We start from the raw sequence: 13872 nt of genomic DNA, 5'->3' as shown, positions 1-13872 counted from the left end.
ACCCTAGCGTCACCGAACCTTAAGTGTGTAGACCCTACGGGTTAGGGAGACACGCAGACATGACCGACACGACTCTCCGGTCAATAACCAACAGCAGGATCTAGATACCCATGTTGGCTCCCACATGCTCCTCAATGATCTCATCGGATGAACCACGATGTCGAGGATTCAACCAATCCCGTATACAATTCCCTTTGTCAATCGGTACGTTACATGCCTGAGACTCGATCGTCGGTATCCCAATACCTCGTTCAATCTCGTTACCGGCAAGTCACTTTACTCGTACTGTAATGCATGATCCTGTGATCAACCACTTGGTCACATTGAGCTCATTATGATGATGCATTACCGAGTGGGCCCAAGAGATACCTCTCCGTCATACGGAGTGACAAATCCCAGTCTCGATTCGTGCCAACCCAACAGACACTTTTGGAGATACCCGTAGTGCACCTCTATAGTCACCCAGTTACGTTGTGACGTTTGGCACACCCAAAGCACTCCTACGGTATCCGGGAGTTGCACAATCTCATGGTCTAAGGAAATGATACTTGACATTCAGAAAAGCTCTAGCAAACGAACTACACGATCTTTGAGCTATGCTTAAGATTGGGTCTTGTCCATCACATCATTCTCCTAATGATGTGATCCCGTTATCAATGACATCTAATGTCCATAGTCAGGAAACCATGACTATCTTTTTGATCAACGAGCTAGTCAACTAGAGGCTCACTAGGGACGTGTTGTGGTCTATGTATTCACACATGTATTACAATTTCCGGATAACACAATTATAGCATGAACAATAGACAATTATCATGAACAAGGAAATATAATAATAACCATTTTATTATTGCCTCTAGGGCATATTTCCAACAGAGGAAGCAGGCGTAAGGCGTAGTAAGCAAGCTTCACCTCATCCTGTGAGCCACCGCGCCCGTGGGTGGGGGAGATGGCGTACTAAGCAATCTTCTCCTTGTTCTGCGAGTTGACGGGGCACATCAAAAGTACTCCAGCGTATAGAGCCTTGCCTCTAAGGTAGGCCCCACATGGTTTGCCTCTTTTTTTAACATAACACGTCAATTCGCAATTTGTTTGTTCACCCGTGGTAGACGATCCTCCCTCCACCAAGTGGACAACCAGTACACGTGCCAAATTACCACATGGGCTGCCTTTTTCGTACAGAAATGAGCTCCACCGTGTACCCGCGCGGGTGTGGTTGGGAAAGAGACGGGAGTACGTGCGTCGTGCATGCACCTCTTCTCTTCGTGCACGTCCCCCACCTACGTGGGTGTGTATGAGAGATACAAACCGTGTTCGTGAGTGTTTTTTGTTTTGGGGGGGGGGTGGGGTGGGGGTTGATTTCGTGAATTATTTGTGGGAATATGTGTCGATGACATCTCAAACAAAATTTTGCATGCAATGTGTGTGAAATGGAGGCCTATCCATATCATACATAGAGGGTCGGGCAATCCACGAGAAGAGAGGGAGGGGTCATAGCTATTGATAGAGTTGAAGAGAGGATCAAGTGGGTGGGTGCGAGATCGATGAAGAGAGCCATCGAAATTATGTGTGTGTACAAGTCAAAGATATAGGGCGACTGGCCTACCGAAACGTTACAGGGCACACGTCAAGTTTGTGTGTGGCAGGGAGACATGACTAGAGAGCTAGATGTATCGGTGTGTGTGGGGGGAGGGGTGGTGGGAGGGGTAGGTAGAGGCCTAACTATAGAGGTACAACGACTCGTATATGCGTTGAGAAGGAGAGACCCAGCTATGTCTTGAGGGAGATCGGTCGACATCCATACATAACTGAAGGACGGGAAATATGATGGGAGAGAGAGAGAGAGGAGAGAGAGAGGGAGGGAGAGGGAGGGAGAGGGGTAGAGTGCTGGATGGGTGATGGAGTTGCTTCTCGAAGATGGTGGGAGAGGCCTACTAGACAAACTGTGGGTGGAACTGCAATGTTATCAATAAGAGTGGGGATGTGTTTCTGTGTGTGCCTGTGCGTGATAGATCTGTCGGGACGCATCCATGGATGATGAAGGGGAACCATGTGTTTGGTAAGCAAACCTAACTAGATCGGTAGATCAATTGTTGTTTGTCGGAGGAAGGGAGAGACACAACTAATGAGGTAGATCAATTGACGTGTGGGTAAAAATGAGTTATAAGGACCTAGCTAGCTATATGTATAGCGAGAGATCGGTCGGTGTACATCCATTTGTTAGAGGCAAATAAGGCCCAGCGAGACGGATAGACAGAGAGAATGGAGCTAGGAGGTGGTGCGAGAGGCCCAACTACTAGCTAGATAGGGGGAGGAGTGTGTGGTTGTGAGAGCGATGAAAAGAGGGGCGAGAGTTTACACGTGTGTCTGACCGTATGAGAGACATGAGGCAAGGACACATAAAGGAGGAGATTGAAGGTGTGTTTGTATGTTGTAGGCAGGCATCGCTGGAGAGGTTTATCGATCGGTGTGTGTTGGAAAGGAGTTGTGGAGACTCTGGGAGAACGACCTAAAGAAAAAAATGAATGTGCCCGGTGGATAGAATGCCGAGGGAGGGGGAGGGCGAGGAGGGCGTGTGCATGCACAAGAGAAACTTAGTGGTAGCTACAAAGGTTAGAGGATTGTGTGGGTGTAATAGACTAACAAAGATCATAATTTGATATGAAAGCGGATTCATATATTTGAATAGGAGATCATAGTGTTTTAAACATTGCATGCCTGAATATAGCGGTGATACACGTGATGTGCACATGTTATACCATAATGAGATAATGCATGGTGTTTGCAACTCACAGCTAAATGCCGAACAATCTAAACCATACTATACATAAAAAAATCTCACATTTTATTTGAATTTGTGATAATGTGTGGCGTTTGCAGCTTACAACTAAATATCGAACAATCTAAAAAATACTATATATCGAACATTCTCACATTTTATTTGAATTTGTGGTAATGTGTGGTGTTTGCAACTCACATCTAAATACTTGTAGGCGTAGGGGGCGGGTCACCATACATAATGTGATAAACACATTATACATATGAGACATGGTTTAGATTATGAAGATCTAGCTAGAGCTAGAAATGTAATGTGATTTGAAATCAAAATAAAGTGGATTCAAAAAATCTAGTTCGAGTTCATATAGTACACATAGTTCATATGTAACTCGAGACTAATCATGTGGTGTGCTATGAAGATAATACACAAATGATGGTTTAACTTGACAATAATGATGATTGTAGATCTTATTAAAACAAAGAAACGAATTCAAATGCTTTTACTTCACAACAATCATTACTGTAGATCTTATTCAAATAGAGAAACGAATTCAAATTTAGTTCATATTGAAGCGGTAGTATATACGTTTGGAATGCACTAAAACGTTCATTTGAGTAGTAGGTTGCATGCATTATACACGTAGCGAAATATTTTAATTGAACATAACATGAATTCAAAGTTTTGAATGACATTTGTAGGGTGCATTGATTTGGTACAGTACACGTTAGGCTTGTCCGGAAATTTCAGCCCGCGCCTTGTTAGCCCGAAATATTTAAGATATATCTTTGTCTTGTTGTGCTCCGACAACTCCATCCATCTCAACCCGCGCCTTGCTATTCCGAAACTACAACGCGCATGAAAACTCCCACCTCCTGTGAAATCCCGACATGCGAAATGCCCGTGGTACCCCTGAACCAAAAGAACCGCCTCAAATCGGTGGGGATACTTTCGTAACTTACCCCACATTTCAGACAAGCGCGTCTCTAAGCCATGGTTCCCCGCTGCCATCCCATCCGCCCACCCATTCGTACACCGAGGCCGCGAAAACCCGCGACGAAACCCCACACCCTGCTCCGTCCGCCACCCAGCCGGAGCCTCTTCCCTGACGACATCGTCCATAGCAACACCTCGACGTCCCTCATCCACCGTACTGGATGAGGATCCATTGTCGATCTCATCGTCCCGCCGGTTCAGCCACCCCGTCCTCCACCTCCAAGGAGCTGCCCCGACGTTCCCCTCGTCTTTCGCGCCACCTCCATTCCCACACCGCCGGAAGAGCACCATCATCACCGTTTCCTCAGATGAAGCTGCGGCCTAATCGGCGCCACCAAAGAGATTGTACACCAATCGCCGCATTTTCTTCTTGATTCGATCTCACGGTGCTGCCAGCGCTCGGTCCCGAGCTAACACGATGTGGCTCCATCCACGGCGGCATCGACGGCCACTTCCTCCATGGCTTCACTCCCTCGGCGGCGACGTCCACATCAGTAGGACCTGCTGCTTTAGCTCTCGCTCGTTCTGCTACTCTGCTCTTGCTCTCGGTCCCCTGCCTGGTCTGCTCTTGCTATTGCTCTTGCTCGCGCTGCTGCTCTTGCTCTTGCTCTTGCTTGCGATGCTGCTCCGATTTATCTACACTTCACTCCGATGCCGCCGGGGTGAAGGAAGAACCAGCCGCAGTGGGGAGGGGGGCTCGCCGGAGAGGTACCTCACTATCTATCTTAGGGTTCAGGATGGGGGCGGTGGTCGCCGGCGGTAGCGGGGCGTTAGGGGGGCGGTGGCGTGGGGATCGTCGGAGAAAAAGCTCGGCACAGGGGGGGCTAGAGGGATGGCCGGGGCAGCGGTGGACCGGCGGTGGGGAGTGTTTTCGGCCGGCAGGGCAGCGCACCGCCGGCCGCGGGCGGCGGGGGGCTGTTGTTTGGCCGGCTCAGGGGGGTGGAGGTTGAAGATGAACCGCAGGCCCTTAATTTCGTATCCAACGGCTGCAAAATCGACTGGCTAGAGATGAAAAAGTCAGTCAACTGACGTGTAGCCTCACCTTGCTAGTGCGTTCAGTTTCGACGCAAAATTCAGTTTCGACAGTTAAGTTCAGTTTCGACAGTTAAGTTCAGTTTCGACAGTTAAATTCAGTTTCGACAGTTAAGTTCAGAGATGAGCGGCTGATGTATTTTACATCTAGCACTTTGTGGTTATGTATTTTACGTCATGTATTGGAGATGCTATTAGAATTCCACTCAGGTTAACGTTGTTCGTTGTCTCTCTTGTCCTGCTTCAGCCTCGGCGTCGTACAACTCACCGGAGCTGCTCCAACGACGAAACCCTCCATCACAGCGGAGCAGTACCTCGGGCTCCATCTCCAGACGCCTAAGATCTTCTTCCCCTCCTCCGACAGCCAAGTCAGCCGGAGCATCCTCACCGGCCAACCCAATCACGCTGAGATCGACATGGCTTCGCCAAAGAGGTTGTACACTTGTTGCATCTCTTTTTTACTCTACATGTTATATATACTATCCACTGAGCACACGAATTTGTTCCTTTAGTGTCTCCTTGAAAGAAAAAACGTAGGAATTTTAATTTTCACTTGTCCTCCTTTTCAAATTCCTATTCATGAAGCACAAGACTAAGAGATAGTAGCATAATAGCATTATAACCATACATTTTCTTGTGGTTTGACTTAATCTCACCATGCTTCTTTGCATCCTGTGATCTTCCAATTGTTGTGAATCAAACACCCAGATTGGCAGAAATCCTGTGTTTTTAAATTCTCTGTTTTGCACGTGCATTCCTATCCTATTCCTGTCTATTTCCTATCCCTGCATTGTTGGAATCCTCCAATTCAAATGAGCCCTTACAGAATTAATTCTCTTATAGATAGTTGTCAAAGAAAACATTGCATGGTTTGTCCTGCTCCTGCTGCGCCGTCGTCCACCCCAGCTCAGCCGCTGCAACGATAGAAGGGTCCAGCACAGCAGGGATCCGGCCTCCAGACTGTCTTTCACCGCCTCAGATCTTCTTCCCCGCCGCTGGCAGCCATGAAAACTGCACTACCATCATCAACCAAGCAGATGACCTCGAGGACTGCACGGGTCTGCAAGAGAGGTTGCACTCTTTCGTGTCTGCTTACGTTATGCATCGCTTAATATTACATGCTACTTTATCGTCCTGTTCACCGATTAGACTCTGAGTCAGCTCCAAACTAATGGTCAAACTTGAGTTTTTAAATGGTTGTGGGGTACATATTGGGGCCGCTATCAATAGTATCTATCTACTATCTGGTTAATCTCCGGTGTCTACTATGAGTTTCATGTTGGGTGGGAAACAAACAGTAAAGAAGACATTATCTGTATTTTTAACTGAAGCCATTATCTACCTGCTATTATTGGTTTTGGGTCTATCCACAGGTTGCTACCATCACTCTGGATTTCTGCATGCACTCCTTACATAATCTCACTATGTTTTATTCCTATGCATGATAGTTATTGTAAACAATGGAACTGAACATGTAGAGCAAAAGAGACGAGCCTTGTGTGGCAATAAAATTTCATGCAGACGTCGCTCCATGGTAGGCGCAAAGGCAGCCCCCCCCCCCCACGCATTTCGGATTGTAATCGAGAGGAAGATATCTGTTCTGAGGGGATTCAGAAGGAGAAGAAAACTCCTATTTACCCCCTGAGGTCTTCGCTCTAACTTGGCATGCTGATGTTGGTTATATCATGCATATGGTGTCTTGCATTGCTTACTTTATACATCAAATATGCCATCTGCTTAGTTTAGACATCCTTTGTGTGAATGCCATCTGTTTAGTTTATTCATCATTTATGTGAATTATGCAACGCCATCTTGTTTAGCCAGGCATCATATATGTGAATTTTGCAATGCCATCCTGCTTAGCCAGTCATCTTATATGTAAATTATATCAGGCCATCCTTTTTTTCGTTACATATTACATTTGTCAACAATGTTATTACATTCAACTGCTCTTCGTGTGCATCAGCCATTTGACACGGTGATGGCAAATTCTGGAGTGAAAACAACGTCTTCAGAGAAGACTATGCTATCTAACGAAGCGCATATCTCGCTCGTTACGGATAGCTCCTCAGAGGAGGATTCAGAGATAGATGACCAGTCCTATCCCCCCCTCCGAGGTGTATGCTCTAACTTGGCAGGCTTATGTTGCTCATATCATGCATATGGTGTCTCGCATTGCTATGTCATTTGATTAGTTTAGACATGCTTTGTGTGAATGCCACCTGTTTAGTGTCTAATTACCATATATGTGAATTATGCATTGCCATCTTGTTGCAAGACATTATATATGTGAATTATACAATGCTATCTTGTTGCAAAGGCATTATATATGTGAATTATGCAATGCCATGCTGTTTAGCCAATCATCATGTATGTGAATTATATCATGCTATCATTTTTTTGTATTACGTATTCCATTTGTCGACAATGTTTGTATATTCAGCTACTCTTCCTGTGCATCAGCCATTTGAAGCGGTGATGGAAGTATTTGGAGTGAAAACAAGGTATTCAGAGCAGACAATGCTACCTGCTGAAGCAGACATCTTGCTGGTTACAGAGAGCTCCTCAGAGGAGGATTTAGAGACTGATGACCAGTCCTATTTTCCCCCTGAGGTCTATACTCAAACTTGGCAGGGTTATATTACCCATGTCATGCATGTTGTCTTGCATTGCTTAGTTTTTACATCATATATGGATTGCCATCTGCTTACTTGCTTACTATATAAATCATATATTTGAATTATATCATGCCATCATGTTTACATAGTACATACACATCATCTATCTAAATTATGGCATGGCAACCCATTTAATAAAGACATCATATAGTTATATCATCTCATCCTGTTTAGTGTTTACAGTCATCATATTTTGAATTATGGCATTCTATCTGTGAATGTATGTGAATTATGGCATGCCAACCTATTTAATAAACACATTATATAGTTATGTCATGTCATCCTGTTTACATAATCTCATATTTTGAACTATGTCTTTCCATCTTTTTTAGTTAGCCATCATAATGTGAAATTGTGTCATGCTATCCTGTTTAGTTAGCCATCATATATGTGAAATTGTGTCATGCTATCCTGTTTGGTTAGACAACATAAATATGAATTATTTCATGCCCTCTTTTATTCCCCACTATCCATTGCACCTGTCTATCATACAATGTCTATACTTTCAATAAATTTTCTTGTTTATCAGCCATTTGAATTGGAGAGCTTGATGGCAGTATCTAAGGGAGTAACAACACGGTCTTCAGAAAAGATAGTTCTACCGATTGATGTAGATAGAACCACGGTTGTACTTGCCCAAGGACCAGATCCACCACACATAACCCAGACTCTCGCAGATTGTACCCCTACCCAGTTGGACAGAGAACCAGCTACACCCCTCCTAACCCCAACCCTGGCAGATAGTAACCCAGTTTCAGTTGACACAGCACCGTCTCCACCATAGAGCACCCAAACACGAGCAGTTAGTAAGGGAACTGCAGTGCCCAAAGCACAAGGACCACCACTCCGAATCCCAACTCAACACTTAAAGGAGAAGAATATTTGTTCTTAGGTCAGGTTCTGTAGCTATGGTTCATACTCCTTTGCTCTTGCATGACTGTATTTACTCATACCAACTATTTTCAAATTTGAAGGATGGAATTGAAACTCCAATGGCGCAACAGGTATGTTTTAAACCTGTTTCTTTAACTGGTTTGCTGTTGTAACCTGCTCTATGTTGATTTCAGTTTTAATTGAATAAACAGTTATGTTCTCATGTCATGCACATTACAAGTGTCGTTATTGCTCTATAGTTACCCACACTTATATTCTGTCTATTCTGCTTTGTCTTGAACAAATATTATTTGAACTGTGTCTCTATCTTGATTTGGCAACAAAAACTAGAATGATATAGACCATAAAGTGACCATGGTACATAGATATATGTTTGTTTCATGCTTTTATCATGTCCACTTTACTACTGAAATCATTTACCAAAATGAGTTTCATATACAACATGGTAAACATGTGATGTGTCTTCTTGTTTCTCTTTTAGAATGCGGACAAAATATTGGAGAACAGTACCGCGTTATCCAATGGTAAAGGAAGTAATGCAGATAAGGTTCAAGATAGTGAGACATCCCTGTTGGTCTCCAAGAAAGCTGATAAAAACTATCTTGGCGATAGTGAGGGAACCCAAAAGTCCTGTCTTGATGTAGTGTTCGAGTTACTGGCCAGTACTGCTGGCACAAGCTCTTCGAACTTGCTGCCTGAATCAGTTCATCTTCTTGAGTCTCAACTTCAAGTTGAAAGACATCGATCAGATGTGCTGCGACAGGAAGCTGAAGGACTGAGGAAGTCCCTGCAGAATTCAGATGCATATTTTCTGGTGCAACAGCAAGCGTTGGAGGACTTAAGCGCCAAACAAGAGAAAGTTAATAAGCTTGCTAAGCATCTTGCCAGCATTATGGGTACCCAGGATATTGTTTCTTGAGATCTTCTGAAGTGGTTTCAGTTCTGGATTTGTTTTGCTGCGACGTTTATTTGCGCTGGTCGCCAACTTTGACAACCAGTGTGTATCATATGTTGCTTTGTTCCCTATATTTGCACTGGTGGCGAACTTTGATGCCCAGTGGATGTAATATGTGTAATAGCCGTGATAGCCTAGCATTAGTTGCTTGCTTATTTATTTCCTTGTTGTCTTGTTTATTTGTTTGCTTGTAGTCATTGCAGTTCTTTTTCCGCGGTTAGCTAGTGGCTGCAATAACCTATTTTTTAAAACTAGGCCACAATAACCATGGGCTAATATTTACTGTAGTGACACTGGGCCTCCTACTCGCCGTAGAAACAGTGGGCCTTCTACGGGCCGTAGAAACAATGGGCCTTCTACGGGCCATACAAACAATGGGCCTTCTGCGGGCCGTATTATCAATGGGCCTTCTACGGGCCGTATAATCGATTGGCCAAACATGGGCCAAACAGACCGCATTATGGCCGTAAACGGGCTAGAGTTGGAATCGTCCGTTCATGGGCCGACCATAACAAGCCATCGTTAATAGTCCGTATTTGATGACGCTATGAAATCGGCCCAACGTATTAACGGACCACAAACGGGCCGACTGTAACCACGGCATGAATTTGGCCCACAAGCAGAAAATGACAGTAACGGGCCGTAAGTAAACGAATGCTGGAAATGAGCCCAAGAATAAATGGGCTCTGAGAAGGCCGAAAGATAACATGGGTTGGAAACGGCCCAACGGAATAACGGGCCGTTAATGGGTATAAAGTGATACACTGTTCATTACGGGTCAGTTTCACCACGGGCCGTTAATGGGTGTAAAGTGATACACTGTTCATTACGGGCCAGTTTCACCACGGGCCGTTAGTAGGCCAAGAGTTACATAGGTCCTCATATGGGCTGAAAGACGTCATGGGCCATACATGGGCCAGAAGTGAAAATGGGCTGGAATCATATTGGATGGCCCAGATGACGCTACTGGGCCTAATTCGGATAGGGCGTAACAGTCCTTGGGTTAGCGGGCTGTAAATGGGCTATATTCGAATAGGCCATTACAGGCTTCCATGGGCCGGCCCGCCAGCTTTTGACCAAGTCAAACGGGCCGGCCTTTTCATAGGAATGGGCCTCTGTTGGGCCGTGCAACGTGTCGATGTATCATAGGCGCCTTCCGTCCAATGAGTGGTTGACATCTGTCCAAACAATGAGCCGACATGTGTTTCCTCCAGCCAATGATGATTTTACACGTGGAAAATCCCCATTGGTCGGGGCTGTTAACGGGTTATCGGATCCAAAACCCGACTCGATAGATTAGCGGCGTTCCGTTACGGTGGATGCCATGTGTCGGTCACCCTTGACGAAAGCACTTCTGTGACGCACGATTTATCGTCATGGAAGTGGACACTTTCGTGATGATAATTTTGGTAATGTCATGGAACACTTCTACGACAGCACAGGTATGACTATCTTGATTCTGTCATAAATTTGTCATGGATGTACATGCATGACAGAAAACGCGACCTACTGTGACAAACACGTATCATCACGGAAGTGTATTTTTTTGTAGTGGTACCAGCTACCGATATCCTGAATAGTGAGCAGATATAAGCCATGGGATGAAACTAAACTCGATGGAAAATAGCAGTCATTCCCAAAATTGTCCTATGTAGGTACATCAAGAAGCATGTTAAGAACAACAGGCTAAACATCAACCAAAATTACACATGGAAGACAAAATCATCTCCAAAAGATAGCTTCAGTGTGCAGGTTTAAGCACGCTAGTAAAGCAAAACAAGTGGAAAGGTGTGCTAACTGCAACAGGCCAAACATTTAACAACAAGCAAACATGGTCATTCAAACTGGTATTGTGTCGGTCTAAGTACACTAGTTATGGTTAAATAAAAAATGGAAAGGCATGTTAACTACAAGATGCAGCAACCAAATGTAGTCATTCATAGTGGTATTGTTGAAACTGGTACTGATGAAATTGAACTGCACAGTTCATACTTGCACATATAGAACATCACGTTGTGAATAACTGGAATAAACAAGGCATACTACGAACAACCAAAGATAGCATTTGAAACTGAACATATGCTAACTACAAACAACCAAACAATCAAAAAACTTTAAAAGAGGCATATGCTAGCTATAGCAGGCTTAACAGCAAGCAAATATATGCATTCCTATCGGTATATTTAAAACTAGATTGATGAAATGTACTGCACAGTAAATAATTGCACATATAGAGCATCACATTGTGAACAACTGAAATAAACAAGGCATACTGCAAACAACCAGATATAGCAATTAAAACTGGACATGTTCTCACTACACTACAAAAGGGACTCGACAAAACAAATCATGGGTTTCCCCCTGTGAAGAGGCATCGCAAAACAAATCATGGGTTTCCTCACATGTCACGGATGGGATCTTTCCAGTGGGAAGAGCACGGACCCTGGATGCGCTCCATGTTGTCGCGGATGGGCTCCTTCCCCTTGGAAGAGCATGACTATAGGGTGCCCTCCTTGATGTCGCAGACAGACGCTTTCCCCTTGGAAGAGCAGATGGGCTCTTTTTCCTTGGAAGAGACGGAGAGGGTGCCCTCCTCATGGTCGTCGTTGATGAGGTCTGACTTGGAAGCTATGGATCCCAAGCCAGCGTCGCAGAATGTGTCCTTCAGAAATGACAAAAGGGGCTCGATAGCGATGTAGAATGGCAAATTGTTGACAGCGAGCCAGAGGAGATCAGCGGCGGGGCCATGGATGAGATCGACGGCGGTTGAACCCAAGGGCTTGGGGGTGGGCCACTTAACCTATGACACAGCCCGCCTCAAGGCGTCGCTATCGATGACCTCGATGTCATAGCCGGCGGACGAGACATGCTCGCATACTCTAGCCTGCTGCTTGAATGTCTGCTGCCAGTAATGGTCGTCAGCTTCCGCGGCGACGTCGGGCGAAGAGACGGCTATACACCTCTTTTGGGCCAGTCGCTCCTCGAGCTCCACAGGAAGCATTGCCGGGCTTAGGCTGCGATGCTCTGGGGTGGGGGATGGGGATCTATGGGAAATGGGGCATTTGGCAGGCGTCATCTAAGAAACTCAGGGCGGCCTGGGTATGGAGATCGGTGGGTAAGCTGCACGGGAAACCGGCAGATGTTGACAATGGAGGCCTTGCGGCCGCGGCCGCGGTGACAGCGGCGGCGGGGACTTTGCTAGGGTTTCGAGTGAGGGAGGGTGTGTGTGTGTGTGCACGCACGCCCGAGGAGGTTTTGGTGTGTGTGTGGGGGGCATGGGGTGTTTGAGGAAATGACGTGGGTACTTAAAATTTTACTACGCGGGAGTCAAAGGCGGGAGTGAAATGTCGGGCTATTGAAAATTTTGATGATAGTGCATCGCACACGGTATGGAGATAACAACCGCGTGTTATGAAACAGAAAAACCCTCAAGGCGGGCAGATATTTTCTAGGGATGCGGGCAGGATTGCGAACAAGAAACATCGCACACGGTCCAGAGATAACAACCGTGTGCTATGAAACAGAAAAACCCTCGAGGCGGGCAGATATTTTTGAGAGGGGGAGCCTCGTGGAGCCCAATGTACTGTGCGGATGTGTGCGTGACAAATGCACCGGCGTGGCACACGGTTAGTTTGAGTGAACCGTGTCTGTTGTGTCATCTGACTTGTCTAATGTTCATAAATTTGGCGAAAAATGACGCGGGAGAGGGTCAGAACACGAACACACTTGCATGTGGACCAAATTTATGTATCAAAAGGGTGGTTTGATTTTCAAATACCAAATGCAACTTCTATGTGGCACCTCTCTTGCAAAGCGCACGATATTGCTTGCCCCCACCCCCTCGTGTTGGCACGAAGGGAATCCTAAGCTATGAATGCATGCCCCCTTCCCCTCAACCGAGGTTCACCAATCAAAGTGCGAAGTAGCTAGCAGCCCCCTCCTCCCTCGTGTCGGCGTGAAGGCAATCCTAAGCTATGAATGCATGCCCCCCCCCAACCGAGGTTCACTGTAGCAAAGTGCGAAGTAGCTAGCAGCCCCCCTCCCTCGTGTCGGCACAAATGGAATCCTAAGCTATGAATTCATGCCCCCCAACCGAGGTTCACCTAGCAAAGTGTGAAGTAGAGCTAGCAGCCCCCCCTCGTGTCGGCACAAAGGGATTCCTAAGCTATGAATGCATGCCCCCCCCCAACCGAGGTTCACCTAGCAAAGTGCGAAGTAGCTAGCAGCCCCCCTCCCTCATGTCGGCATGAAGGGAATCCTAGCTAAGCTATGAATGCATGCCCTCCCCCCCCAACCGAGGTTCACCCTAGCAAAGTGCGAAGTAGCTAGCAGCCACCCCTCCCTCGTGTCGGCATGAAGGGAATCCTAAGCTGAATGCACATGCCCCCCAACCGAGGTTCACCAAGCAAAGTGCGAAGTAGCTAGAAGACCCCCTCCCTCGTGTCGGCACGAAGGGAATCCTAAGCTATGAATGCATGCCCTCCCCCCCCCAACTAAGGTTCACCCTTGCAAAGTGCGAAGTAGCTAGTAGCCACCCCTCC

This window comes from Triticum urartu, chromosome 1, assembly GCF_003073215.2.
Source record: "Triticum urartu cultivar G1812 chromosome 1, Tu2.1, whole genome shotgun sequence".
Lineage (NCBI taxonomy): Eukaryota > Viridiplantae > Streptophyta > Magnoliopsida > Poales > Poaceae > Triticum > Triticum urartu.
Note: the sequence above shows the minus strand (reverse complement) of the source record.